Genomic DNA, 13,784 nt, shown 5'->3' on the forward strand with positions numbered 1-13,784 from the left:
GCAAATGTAAAACTGCTGTCACAGAAAAACTATTGTTCTATCGTGAGAAAAGCACTGTTGAAGTGTTAATTTAAATTTGGCTATGGTGGATCGAATCCACTTCATGCTTGCAAGATCCACTGCATATATATAAACTTACTTGGAAATAGATGTGTGTCGTTCAATTAAATAATAATATAAATAATATATATGTATATATGTAATATATATATACATACATATATATATATATACATATATATATACGTATATAGCTATACACGCACACATATATACAAACATACCTATATATATACACACACACACACATATAAGTCTATATATATATACACTCATGTATGTATATATGTATGTAGGTAGGTATATATGTGTGTATATGTATATATACACACACATGTATAAATATATATGCATACATACATATATACTCATAACTACGTATGTGTGTGTGTGTGCTTGTATATATTTTGAAAATTAAACAAAAAAAAAATAATAAAATAATGGCATTTGTTTCACATTGCGTAATAAATTAATGATAAAAAACATTTGTTCTGAAATTTAATAGTTTTTGAGATACCAGAGAGAGAGCACAAGGCAAGCGATATATCAAACAAAACAAATTGAATGAAAACTGTGACAGCCAGTCTTTTGGTGGTCAGATGTGTTGATGAAAAGAATGAACTTAACTGTACTGCTCTCTTTGGTATCTCAGAAACTATTTATATCAAGAGAACCAAACATTATGGTCAATGATTTATTATGCAAAATATATATCGAAAAAGCATTTTTTATATTTTTTGTTTTTAGTTTTAAATTATATTATGGTATGAAGGAGGGGAGAAGCACATGTCTAACGTATTTTTCATTATAGGGAAATATTCTGTGAAGCATGTAGAACCGTTTCCTACTGTTAGATTTCTACTTCTCATATTTTATCTCTCAGAATCCTATTTTGTACATGGTCATTTCAATAGTATCCATTCTGTTTGTTATATAATTCAAAAATTATATCGACATCACCGTTCACCATCTAAAAAGCACTCCTTTATAACATATGTGCGTGTGCACATGTATAATAAGATATAAGTTGGGAAGGTATTTGAGTAACTAAGAAATAAACATCATCAACACAAAACGTGTCCTTTAATCTAAAGTGAAGTGTGGAATTTATGGCATTACATTTATTCCATGGATTACAATTGTTTCAAAAACTTGCAGGTGACCAGTCACATATCATGTCTATAGATGAATAGGTTGTGGAGCCATCTAATGTAACTCTACTCAGAAGGCTGTAATCTCATTTGACAGGAAACCCAGTAAAGAATATATATGAAAAAGGCTGTGACTTTAAATGAAAATGGTTTGATGCGTGGAAGCCATGGTCTTCTGTGCGTTACCTCCTATCTGCTAGCTGGCGTGTTGTGTGAGAGAGAGAGACTATATCACATCTTTACTGTCTGACGTCCTGGCGAGAAAAGAGAAAGATATGAGTCTCTGAACTTTAATGTTGCGTAATACCCTCTATTGTCCAACTAATTAGGTAGCCCCTGTCAGGGGAGGTAACTGCGCCTACAGAGGCACCCCACCCCTTAGACTGGAAGTGGTCGATTAAAAGTAGTGTAGGCGGAGTGTGCACTAGGAGGGCACAGAAGAATGAACCATGGCAAAACAGTTGTATGAACAATTGAAATTGAAAAAAATATATAATGCAAGTATGTACAAGGAAACGTTCAGCAAAGAAAGGTGTCCAATCAAATAGAACAAAGCATATATGTACAATGATACAGAAAGAGAGAAAATGTGAATGCGGTGTCTATAACGACATAAGTCTATTTTCCGGAACAGTCACTGACGAGGTAAAGTTAAGAAATGTAAATAATCTGAGATAATTTCTTCGGCCAATGAAACGATCTGCCAGAACGTGTTCTGTAAGGTGAAGAATGCGTTTGTGTAGTTGGTGCTTGTAGGGGTGGGGGTGGCAGTGTTTGTGGAAAGATGAGTGTGTCAGCAAATGGCATAAATGTTTCGGAAGGGTTTTTTTTTACTCTGTCGATAGAGACAGTCTCTTTTTTTTTCCATGAATGTCCACAGTGAACAATTTCGGTGTGCTCCTAAGAATGCGATAGGGTCCAGTGTAGGGAGGTGTGAGCAGTCCCTTGACGGAATCATTTCTTACAAACACGTGAGTCCAGGTAGAAATAACCGGAGGTACTGTAGAAGAAATAGACTGGCCACGAGGAAGCATCAGTGGTAGGTCAGCAAAGAATGACCTGAGTTGCGTGACGTAAGATGTGGGAGTCTACGTTCAGTAAGCTGATGGGCGCCAACATTTGTCCAGGAAGTGCTAAGGTGGTGCCATACAGGAGCTCAGCGGAGGAGTAACCTAAATCCTCCTTGACAGCTGACTGGCACCCTAGCAGAACAGTGGGGAGAAACTCGGACCAACGATGAGGGTCAGGAGCCATGCCAATAGCAGCTCTGAGCTGTCGGTGGAATCTTTCCATCATTCCGTTTGCGGTGGGATGGTAACTTGTGGTGAGGATGTGTTGAACTCCGAGCAATCTCGAAAGACAAGCTTCAAATTGGCGTCCACGATCAATAGCAATTCTAGAAGGTTTTCCGAAGCGAGATATCCACCCAGAGATGAGTGCTCTGGCGACTGCTTCAGCGGAAATGTCCACGAGAGGGATGGCTTCAGGCCATCTGGAGAAACGGTCGATGCAGGTCAATATATAAGTAAATCTGCAAATGACAGGCCAAGGACCAACCAGGTCGATGTGTATGTGACAAAACCTGGTGTCCGGTGGCTGGAAGTGTCCAAGAGGTAAGCATAATAGCAACAGTAGTCATTTCATCATAACCAATTGGAGAAATGTAATAATAATGATAATAATAATAATAATAATAATAATAATAATAATAATGATATATATATATATATATATATACACACACGTATATATATATATATATATATATATATATATATATATATATATATATATATACGTATATATGTACACACACACACACATATATATATATATATATATATATATATATATATGTATGTATGTATGTATATATATATATATATATATATATATATATATATTAATAACAGTTTGACTCAGCTCAATATGTCTTAAAGTTTGGTAGGTGCATAGGACGAATCTAATCATAGAACACATCTGTGGAAACTACATTTCATTTTCCTGGCTGAGATTCGAAACTGAATCTTAGAATTCTCGCTTGCCAGATCCACCCGCTATTTGCTGACCAAGCAGGAAAATCTCTGTCCTGTCAAAGTGATTGATGAGTTTCCACTCGACCTCCAATCATGGAAAGTTCAAATGGACAGCAAGTGACCTAAATGAACACAAGCTACTCTTATAATGGTATATCCATCCATCTAGCTAGAATGGGCCATTATAAATATCAGTTCCACAGACAGACACGATCAGTCAGTAGAATGCGTTGAGGGAGACCATAGAGACAGCTACAGACCTAACTGAGCAACGAGGTAGAGAGACAACACAGCAGAAGTGTTGGGTGAATGTACACACAAACACAAAGCATGTCTTTGTACTGTCTTGTCCCATCAACATTCTCTTTCTTCCGTTTTACTTCGCACAATTGTGCGTGTACACAACTTTCGTATTGGTTGGTCCAGGAGTGTCCGCCGAGGTCGACTTTGCCTTTCTGTAGCGGCATATTTGTTCATATTTCAAATCAAACTTTCAGTATCCAACAAGTGAATGCAGCTACGACGAAATAAATAGCATAAACTACATTCCTATTCTTCTTCATTTTTTTTCATCGATACCGGTCCAACACGCTTAATATCATCTGTTACACCTGTAGTGAAACCATCTCCCACTGTTATAAATATAAACAAATACGAACGTAGTAGAAAGCAACGCTTTCCCTGTCATCACCTGACTGACTATTCTTTGCGCGGGTAATTTATCTCCATTTGCCCCCAGGACGCAAACTGACTAACCATAAGGTCACGTGATAGTGTTTTTCTAATGCTTCTCTGGAGCCTACCTTCAGCTATAACTAGCCTGCTAGATACCCGGCAAAATTTGTCGCGCCCCAGATCTCCTAGATCTGGCCGCTGGCCACACACGCGTAACACAACACCAACCAACCAGCCAGTTTCCAGCGACGACATCGACACCATCGTCCAACTATGACTACCAGCATCGCCGCCAGCGTCAACATGACTTTCTACACGTACACAAGCTACCAACAGCTAACCGCAGCTTTTCAGCCCTGTTTGTGTGAATCGCCTCACCGCGAAATTAACAGACAAGAACCCAGCCTGCGAAGAACATCTGTATTCAAGAACCCGGCCCGGCATTGAAGCCCTAACATCACAACGAGTGATCGCTCTGCCCTAACGCTTTAACTTCTTATATACAGACACTTACCACTGTGTACTCTAACAAAGAACTGGTATAAATTCTTTTACGTGTTACTGACTCTTATCAATACTTGTATCTTTCGCATTCACATGCATGTATTACTCGCACACACTCTTCTCTTTACATGACGGCCTGTCTTACATTGTGTTTTATTATGTCGCATTCACACTCACACACAGACATACGATTTAATGCTCCAATAAATCTCACTGTTATACATCTTTATCGGTTGAGTCTTTTTTTGTCCTTACTGGCATTTACGAATTCTCTGTTATAGAATTATAACATATTTATCATTTTCTATTTTGTGTTCGACCGTGTGACGTGTTTAAAAAAGGAGCCTGTTTTTCCATTCGTCACCATTTCTCCTTTTGGTTCGCACGGTCGTTCTTACACACCTAACAACTTACATTGATCCCTCAACATCACATTTCGCGACATTTGGTGACCCCGACGGGATTCTACATCCGTTACATTGCATATCATTTTGCTGCATCACACGACCTCGTGAAAAAGGTTTTGCGGCCTTTACCAAACGCCCACTACAATTGGTGACCCCGAGCTAAAAGATCTGCAGCATTTGCTTCAACGGCCATTGCCTCATATGCTTCCCGACATTCTAATACACGATTTCCTCTACTTCATCAACTTTATAGCATTTGGAAAATTAAGACATTTTTTCTGCTGTTAAATTTTCCATTTTGTCACTACATTTGGTTACTCTGACAAAGACTAACTATCTTCACTTCCAGGATCATTGCACCCAAACTAGAGAATTACTGCAATTAGTCGTCACACTACTTACGTCTCTACCGGAACATAACCCAGCGGCGAACTAATCTTCTGTCGACTTGGCAGTCCAGGCAGCGATTATGCTGGCTGAGCTAGCAAAGAAAATCGCAGAAGTACTGCATAAATATTCTACCTAATCTACTCTGACTCCAGCCGTTCCTTCCACCTATCTTTTCCTTTTGTTGTCCAGTGCCTCGGAAATTTCGGACTTGCGTTCGTTGATGATGCAACAGGCATCACAAATACAGCCCCTGACAGCGCAAATACAAGCCCTATCGTTTGGTATCCCCCGTCAAAGTAGCAGCTGGCCACGTCAATTTGGTAGACAATCACGAAGCTCAAGTGCCTCCCATTATTCATGAGAAACATGTTGGTACCACCGTGCATTTGGAACACAGACGACATCCCGTTTGGGAAACGAAAGAACCAGAGATTGAATGTGACGGAAGTTTCTCGCTCTCACCCACAAAGTCGCCTGTTTTTCATCTGTGATCGTGTAACAGGCACATGTTTCATTGTTGACACCGGCACGGAAGTCAGCATAATCCCTGTTTCCTGCACTCCAGGCAACAAAAAAGCAACACCAGTCTGTCTTCAGGCAGTCAATCACTTACAGTGAACAAACAGTCCTGTAGAGAACAACCGTGCGAACCAAAGGAGAATGGCGACGAACAGAAACAGGCTCCTTTTAACGCGTCGCATGGTCGACACAAAACATGTAATATCACATATGAGTGCTCGCATGTGAGATGTGAGGAAGTGCCAGCAAGGAAAGAGAGAGGCACAACCGTTAGATATATATAAAGAGTAAGTTTTGTTAGGGTAGTCAACTGTGTGTCTGTGCGTGCGTGCATGCGGCAATATAAATAACACAATATGTAAGACAAGAGTGTATAAACAAGAGTGTGAGTACAATAATGTGTGTGTGTGTGTGTGTGAATCAGAAATACATAGCATGGAATAAGAGTCTGTAACATAGACTATAAGAGTCCTGAACACAAAGATAGAGAAATACCAGTTCATAGAAGAGTTACACAGTAGGTAGAATATCTGTACACAAGAAGTCGTGACCGAATAGCAGAGCTGAGGTGTCACATGTTGTGTGTGAAGTTGAGCTTCAATGCTGCGACCGGTTATTTGAATACAGAAGATTCTCGCAGGTTGTTCTGGCTGTTATTTTCGAGGTGGAAACAATCCACACAAACAGTGTTGAGAATGAACCGCGGTTGTTGTTGGTAGCGTGTACTCTGGTGGTGGTGTTGGCGCTGATGACGGAACTGTAGTAGACAGTAGATCGGTGGTGTTAACGTCGTCGCTGGAAACTGGCTGGAGCTGTGTTCTGTGAGATGGTCAACGACCAGACCTGTAAGAGGTCTGAAATCGAAGACAAACCGGCGTGGATGAAGCAGGGTTTATCACGTGACCTTAACAGAAGGCCACGATTGGTTGATATTCACCCTGGCGCGAAACAGAACTGGAGACAAATGCCACGCAAATAAGAGCCAATCAGGGTGATTGACACAGCAGGGTCCAAACGGGCCGAAGGCTAGATGTTAGCCGCTTCGTTATCATTTGTAAATAAATACCCGAGAGAGAGGTTTCACTACAGTCCCTAACAATGGACTTAGGGCTACGCTGCACCTTCTAGTGGGTATTCGTCATAGCTAAGCTGCCGATCCCTATTTTAGGAGCCGATTTTCTACATCATTTCGGTCTCCTAGTGGATATCAAGCATGGATGACTTATTGACAGCACTACTGAGCTCACTGTGTGTGGTATAGCCATTCGGATGGCCGTACTCAACCCAATCATTTTACAGTCAACGGAAGTTAATTAGTCCGATAATGATTTCCAAAGTTAACTTAAAAGTTAAATCGTTAATGAAAATATTAACTTCGTTAATTAACAATTAACGGTTTGGTTGACACACACATATTTAATATTCATACGTATATATTTTTGGATAGCCGTTGACTCTTTTGAGTTCATCTACCTTTTGACTGGTTATGTTTTTCATTCTGCAATGGTGTTCAAAACCACTCACACAATGCAGGCTTGATGCAATTGCCCATTAAATCGCGGATGACCTGACCATGCAACTAGTTTACATGTTAGGAGTAGCGCTCTCAAACAACCAGGCGTAATACGCATGCATTTACACATTCTGCTCTAATGGATAAACCCGACCACCGAAAGGCTCAGTGTAACAATTCGTTCAGTTTGCTTAAAAGTTCACTTGCTTTATATTCTCTTTGGTATCTCAGAAGCTTTTGAAATTAAGAAGACTAAATGTTTTGATAAATGATCTACAGGACAATGTAAAAAAAAAAAAATAAAGAAATTGAGGTGGGGAGGGAAAAAAAAGATATTGAGAACATGTTCTTTGGGCGAAATCCTAATCTCCTGTATCGAAAACTAGGAATCGCAAGAAATTTAGGAAAAAAATAAAAGACACACTATGCTCATGACTGTTGCCGTCAACCAATGATTTGGAGATGTTCAGTTTCTAAAACGTAACTGGGTCCTCCGTATTCAAAGTCAGAAAATATTTAAAGGCCTCTAGCAAAGATGTATCGTATGGAGCTAAAAGAACAGACATCGTTAGGACCGACCGAGTGCGCCCAAGTAGGTCCAGAGCATCTTCAACATTAGAGGAACAACTGGGCCATCATAGCGATGGTATTCACTATGAGAAACTTGGTACACGAAGACATTGTGTCTTAAGTGATTAAGTGAAAGCAATTCAATGTATAGAATCCTGATTTGAAATGCCTGAACTGCTGCATGTAGGGCGTCGTAGGGAGTGGGGAAGAGTGCCAGCAGCCCTCTGGTGGGTAAGACCTTGTTGCTCGGAAGAGAATGCATCATTTCACACACAAGAAAAATTGAATAAAACATTCACTGATGTTGCGAATAGCCGTCCATCCAAAATGCCGAAAGGACACAGAAATGGAATATCATTCACAAATGTGCTGGATGCAGCACAACTATTGTTTGTAAGGTATGTTCGAAATATAAATTTTGTACATGTGAGCGGAAAAGACATTGTTTACCATATCACTTTGAAACTGGGTCAAAAAAATGTTGCGACTTCAGATTGACATGAAATTACGTTTGCTTCGTACTGTGACACATATTTGGTTGATAAGTAACAGTTACTGATACACTAACAGGTACCATTTGTGAGCATAAAAAATTTAGGGAAGCTTCAATTTACGTGTGCCTTTCGATATAATTCTCTTAGGAGAGAATCGCTAAGTATTTGAGTTCCCTGCCGGCTGAAATATTTCCAGGTAGCGAGATTGTACAAAAGCACAATCCTGCAAAAATGAAACTCACCTGCGTGCTGAATGGTGTCGTAACCTCCACTTCACTTTACCTTCACGCTTTTAAAATTGTCTTTTTTCATTACAATAAAACTGGAAGACAAAGAATTATGTGATAAGTATTATAACAAGAGTTTATCAGCGTAACAAGATGTAGAGTTACCAATTTAGTATGTAGTTAAAGATACAACTGTTGTACATAAATGTGTTGAAATAAAGTTAGATCAGAAGGCATTTTTTTGGTTAACGTAATCCACAAATTTATTTAAGGAGTGGATAACAGCTCTCAAACGAAACAAAGATTATTACAATTTCTACATTAGTGTGCGAATAGAGATGGTAATCTGATGGAATGATGCTGGCAGAAAAGGGTTAACACACTAATAATCAGTAAAAATCCATGCGTTGTGTAATTGGTGATTAGTGTGTATGGCACGGCTAATAACGAGAGATAAGGCAATGAGTTGCTCTGTGTATACAAGAGAAATATCTGCATGTTGCTACACGTGACTAACGATCACTAAGGTAGCTTGATAAAAACACGTTATCGTGACGGCGTCAAAGCAGCAACTAACTTCGCTCTCTTAAATTTCGCGCCAATCACGACTGGGCGGAAGTTGCTATGTGTAACCTTCTGCCGCCAGTTACGAGTAGGAGGAGTACCAAAGCCCAGCGTGTTACTACGCCAGGACGAAATAGCTTGACTGCCATCCTACAGTATTATCCTCCCCGAACATGCTTGTGTGTGCAAAGGAGGCAACCTATACAGTATAGTACTGAACGCTATAAACATTTACACTACTGGACATGTAAATATTGTACAATCGTGTGAATGGAAGTCAATGAATAAAGTCTAGCCCTTTTAAATGTGCAATGTCTACATATATTCTATAACAAGTGGAGTGAGTAAACTGACCTACGCCCATTAACATACATATATAATTCATTTAGGATACATGCTTATGTATGAAGTTCCCTGTCTGTGCAGAAATTCTCAGGAAAAATCGCTTCTATATAACACTTAAAATAACTGTTGCGTTTATTATATAGCTATATCACAAAATCTGTAATTACTCTTGCACCAAACTAGTTTCAAAATCTGGAAAATAAAATATGTACTGAATACGGCAATATACCAACTTACTCGAAAGTTATTGAAACTATAAACATTGCATTTGAACATATAAAAATAGAAATAGAGTAGCATGTATTATAAATTAATCGAGAGTTGAAACTTTCATTCATTCATTAATTTGTTTTATTTTTGTGTGAGCATGTACGAGTGTTGCACACGTGTGTGTGAATGAGTATGGGTACGTCAATGGGTGAAGATAAGTGTTTTTGCCGAGGGCTACGACTTACTACCAACCTTTAATATCTTTGTTAACTTATTTTCATGGGGATTATACACCTATTCTTCAGAACATTGACAAACTAACTTTCGTTTAACCTCTGTCTATATTAAACAATAGTTCACCTTTCTACCTCATAATCCTCCTTCTTGCTTTGTTTTCTCTCATTTCTTTTCTTTGTGTGTCTCATTTTAACTCCCTCCTCACCTCAAATAACATATTTTAAACTCACATGTATAGTGACAAATATGCATTCACTAATAAATATATATTTGTTGCGAGGTGACTTGGTTGCTAGTGTAGCGGAGAATGTATCGTTGCGGACCTTTGTTGGAGAGAAAGCTGTGTGTAGAATGACTGAAGCAAACAAGCGAAAATCTAACTTGATAGTTATCGCCGGACATTAAGATATTTGGTGTTGGCAAATTTATAATGAACAGTACTAATAATTGCCAACTGGGAGAGAGAAAAACTACTCTGAAATTATAGAAAGCTATGTGTGACAACATGTGGTCGGTCTAAAAATACACGATGTCATCTGCACAAATCTCCGATGTGATCCGTGGTGTCACCGGTCCATTGATCATCTGCATGGCAAGAGTGGAGTCACTTGAGTTAGTTATCCGCCTGTGGCACTCTGTGATTAATTGCGCATTAAAAACGGTTTTCAGAGGAGACAAGAGGTATTATTCTAGAATAATCGAGAAAACCATATCACGCCACAGCCTTACGCCGATTGTCGATTTATAGTCGGATCATATAAAACTATAGTGTTTCACTCTGACCTGACCTAGTATCTAGCGGTTAGGTTTCGAATCACCGCTACATATTCATCAGAATTTGTATTCACTGATGGATAGATAGATAGAGAGATAGACAGAGAGATGGAATGATGCTGGCAGAAAAGGATTAGGGTAATGGTGATTAGTGTGTGTGGCTCGGCTAATAACGAGAGATAAGGCAATGAGTTGCTCTGTGTAAACAAGAGAAATATCAGCATGTCGCTACACGTGATTAACGATCACTGGAGCAGCTTGGTAAACCAGAAAGGAGAAAGCTAATTCGAAGGCTACAGATCCAATCCATCACTGAAACTGTAAAAATCTGTAAAACTTTCCAGAAATTTATCATTTAAATATATATGAACATGTCTAGATATGTAACTCTATGCAAGAATACATACATAAAACATACAAATCTGCACATACATACATGAATGCGTACGTACATACATACATACATACATACATACATACATACAAACAAAATACCCTGTTATTGCTGTTGAAATTTCAATGAAGGAACCTTGGATCTAGGTTAGAAACCGGTTCTTTCTCTATTGGCAAGAAATCTTGAAATAAAATTAATAATGGCATACATACAATATATCCATCCATCCATACATACATACAGACATACAGACAGACAAGTATGAGGTACATTCCAGAAGTTTTGAGAATTTTACAGGAGGCAGTTATAGCTGTCCTAGATTATTTTAGTATATCATTATTATAAATTTAATAAGCTGACCTGCCGACTTTTGTTATTCCATATTGAAGGGGAAGGCGGTAAAATCGGATGAGTGGTCACATTGTAATATGTGCAGGAATAAACCTACCTGACTTTTAAATTGTTTCCAGTTTATATATGTTCTAATTCAACAACATAACAATCACAAATCAACATAGAACAAAAATTAAGAAATATTAGCTGCGTCTAAACGTTTGATTATTTAATCACTGTGAATGCCATGCCTTGTTATAAAGAACACTATTATACAAAGACGAGCGTTGTATAGGGCAAACTATTTTTTTAACTACTTCGAAAACGAACTACTTACTCTTCTAAAGTATATCAAAGAGTAAAAACCGCTTGGGACAGATGAGGATACAATTAAGTTGTGCCTTTTCAGTCAAAAGCTGAGAGTTTTGTGTATTGGCACTTATCAAACACGAATTTATCCATTGTCACTCGTAACTTTTGACGAAATAACTTCTAAAATACAAAGTCTTGTCAAAAACGTTAAGAGTAAACCCTGTTCTATGTAAAACACATTCTACCAGTATCGGAAGTTTGAAAGTGTTTAGTTAAAAAATTAATTAAATAATCTGTATGTCTAATTGAATAGATCCGAAATGGATGAAAGGCACAATCGATCTCGGCGGAATTTGAACTCAGAATCTAAAGACAGACGAAATACCGCTTCTAAAATACCAAATTTTGTCAAAAACGTTAAGAATGGACCCAGTTCTATGTGGCATATTCTATCAGTATCGAAAGTTTGAAAGTGTTTAGTTAAAAAAAATTAATGAAATAATCTATACGTCAAAGTCGACCTCGACGAAATTTGAACTCAAAAACGTAAAGTCAGACGAAGTATCGTTAGGCATTTCGGCCGGCGCGATAACGTTTTTACCGCCTTGGAAAGCAACCATTCATTTTACAAATATATTCTTTATTCTTATTGCTTAAGCGTTACTCCCTTACATAAAATTTCGTAACATTTTACCTCACAATTCTTTTTCTACTAATTTTTGTTCAATGCGACTAGTCATTCTGAATTCCCCGTGCATTTTTCTATCATTTAAGCCTAAGAAAGATATACTTTTAATTAAAAATTTAAAAATTTATGTTAATTGAAGATGAATATCTGCCTTACTTCCCCCCCTCCTGAGATTGCAGATATTTTGATGTAACTTTTTTTCTACTGAACCAAATCTCAAACTATTTATGCCAAAGTGTAGCTAAGGAGGTGTCCTCTTTAAAACTATTAACAGTTTGCGGTTTAGTTGAGAACTGAATTAGTGGTGAAGCTTGGAAGCTGCTGCGATTGACGAAATGGCAGACTTGAGAATATATTCAACCACTACCGTAGTTGAATGATATGCTGGGCGTTTCACATCCAAGTGTTCTCTGAAGTATGTTAGTCCAACTGTTTTGAGATTGTATGGGAGGTTTCCAAGAAGAGAGTGCTTCCTGTGGAACTCACTGCCGACACGTAGGATATTGTTCTCTTCACTTTTTAGCACTAAGTTTACGTATTTATCTTTTTTGCTGTCGTTTAGCAAGTGCTGTCTGAGAGCGGTTATACGACATTCAAAAGCAGTTTGCACTGATCTCAAGCCTCTAACCCCTTTATCTCTTCGTAGCTAGTGCCTGCCAATATCACTATTTCTGTGGAGATTTCCAGTTGTTGTCAATATCTTACGGGTTTTAACAGAATCACATAAAGACTATCTCCTTAGAATATTTCATTTGAGATATTTATTACATTGGAGACGAACGTTCCGCTCACAAAGAATTGTTGGCCAGGTCTTTGTGAGTCACACAATGGCAGCAATTAAGATAGTAGGCACCTTCGCCAAATGAAGACACTTCACCAGCCATAATCAAGCCATACTGTTGCACGAGTATATATGTTTCTTAATAATATACATAAATTACAGAGTGACTCAAGGGCTGAGAGTTTCGTGCGTTGGCACTTATCAAACTGGTTTCAAATCAAGAGGTCATATATTTATATACTGGAGATAATATTTACTTGGCTTGTTCTGGAATAAATTATTAAAATAGTAACAATATCACGTGGATAATGCACATTTTTCAAATGGTTTGCTTGTTATGGCTTTCAATAACTAACTAAATAAATAAATAAAATTTAAGGATGTGTATGCATACTTACGCATACATAAACGAGAGTATTCGTGAATAAAATACAATATGTACGTGAATACACGCACATACGCATACAGATTTTCACACTCATACATGCATGTTCATAAATCCCACCCCCACGCATAAACATAGGTATAAATATAAAACTTATAAAAACAAGAGTACGGATACATATACACAAATATTCGTATATGCTAAAACACAGGTGC

General features: G+C 38.1%; 1 long non-coding RNA gene across 1 annotated transcript; it reads right to left on the reverse strand.

Moving 5' to 3' along the window:
• Nucleotides 1-15: 15 nt before the first annotated feature.
• On the reverse strand, nucleotides 16-13,499 carry LOC149137194 (uncharacterized). Its single transcript, XR_016240712.1, has 2 exons — nucleotides 8,562-13,499; nucleotides 16-2,807 (listed from the first exon to the last, which is right to left on the reverse strand). It is a non-coding gene; the product is annotated as an uncharacterized LOC149137194 (long non-coding RNA).
• Nucleotides 13,500-13,784: the final 285 nt, after the last annotated feature.

The sequence above is a fragment of the Octopus bimaculoides genome, chromosome 2, assembly GCF_046866305.1.
Source record: "Octopus bimaculoides isolate indiv1 chromosome 2, ASM4686630v1, whole genome shotgun sequence".
Classification (NCBI taxonomy): Eukaryota; Metazoa; Mollusca; class Cephalopoda; order Octopoda; family Octopodidae; genus Octopus; species Octopus bimaculoides.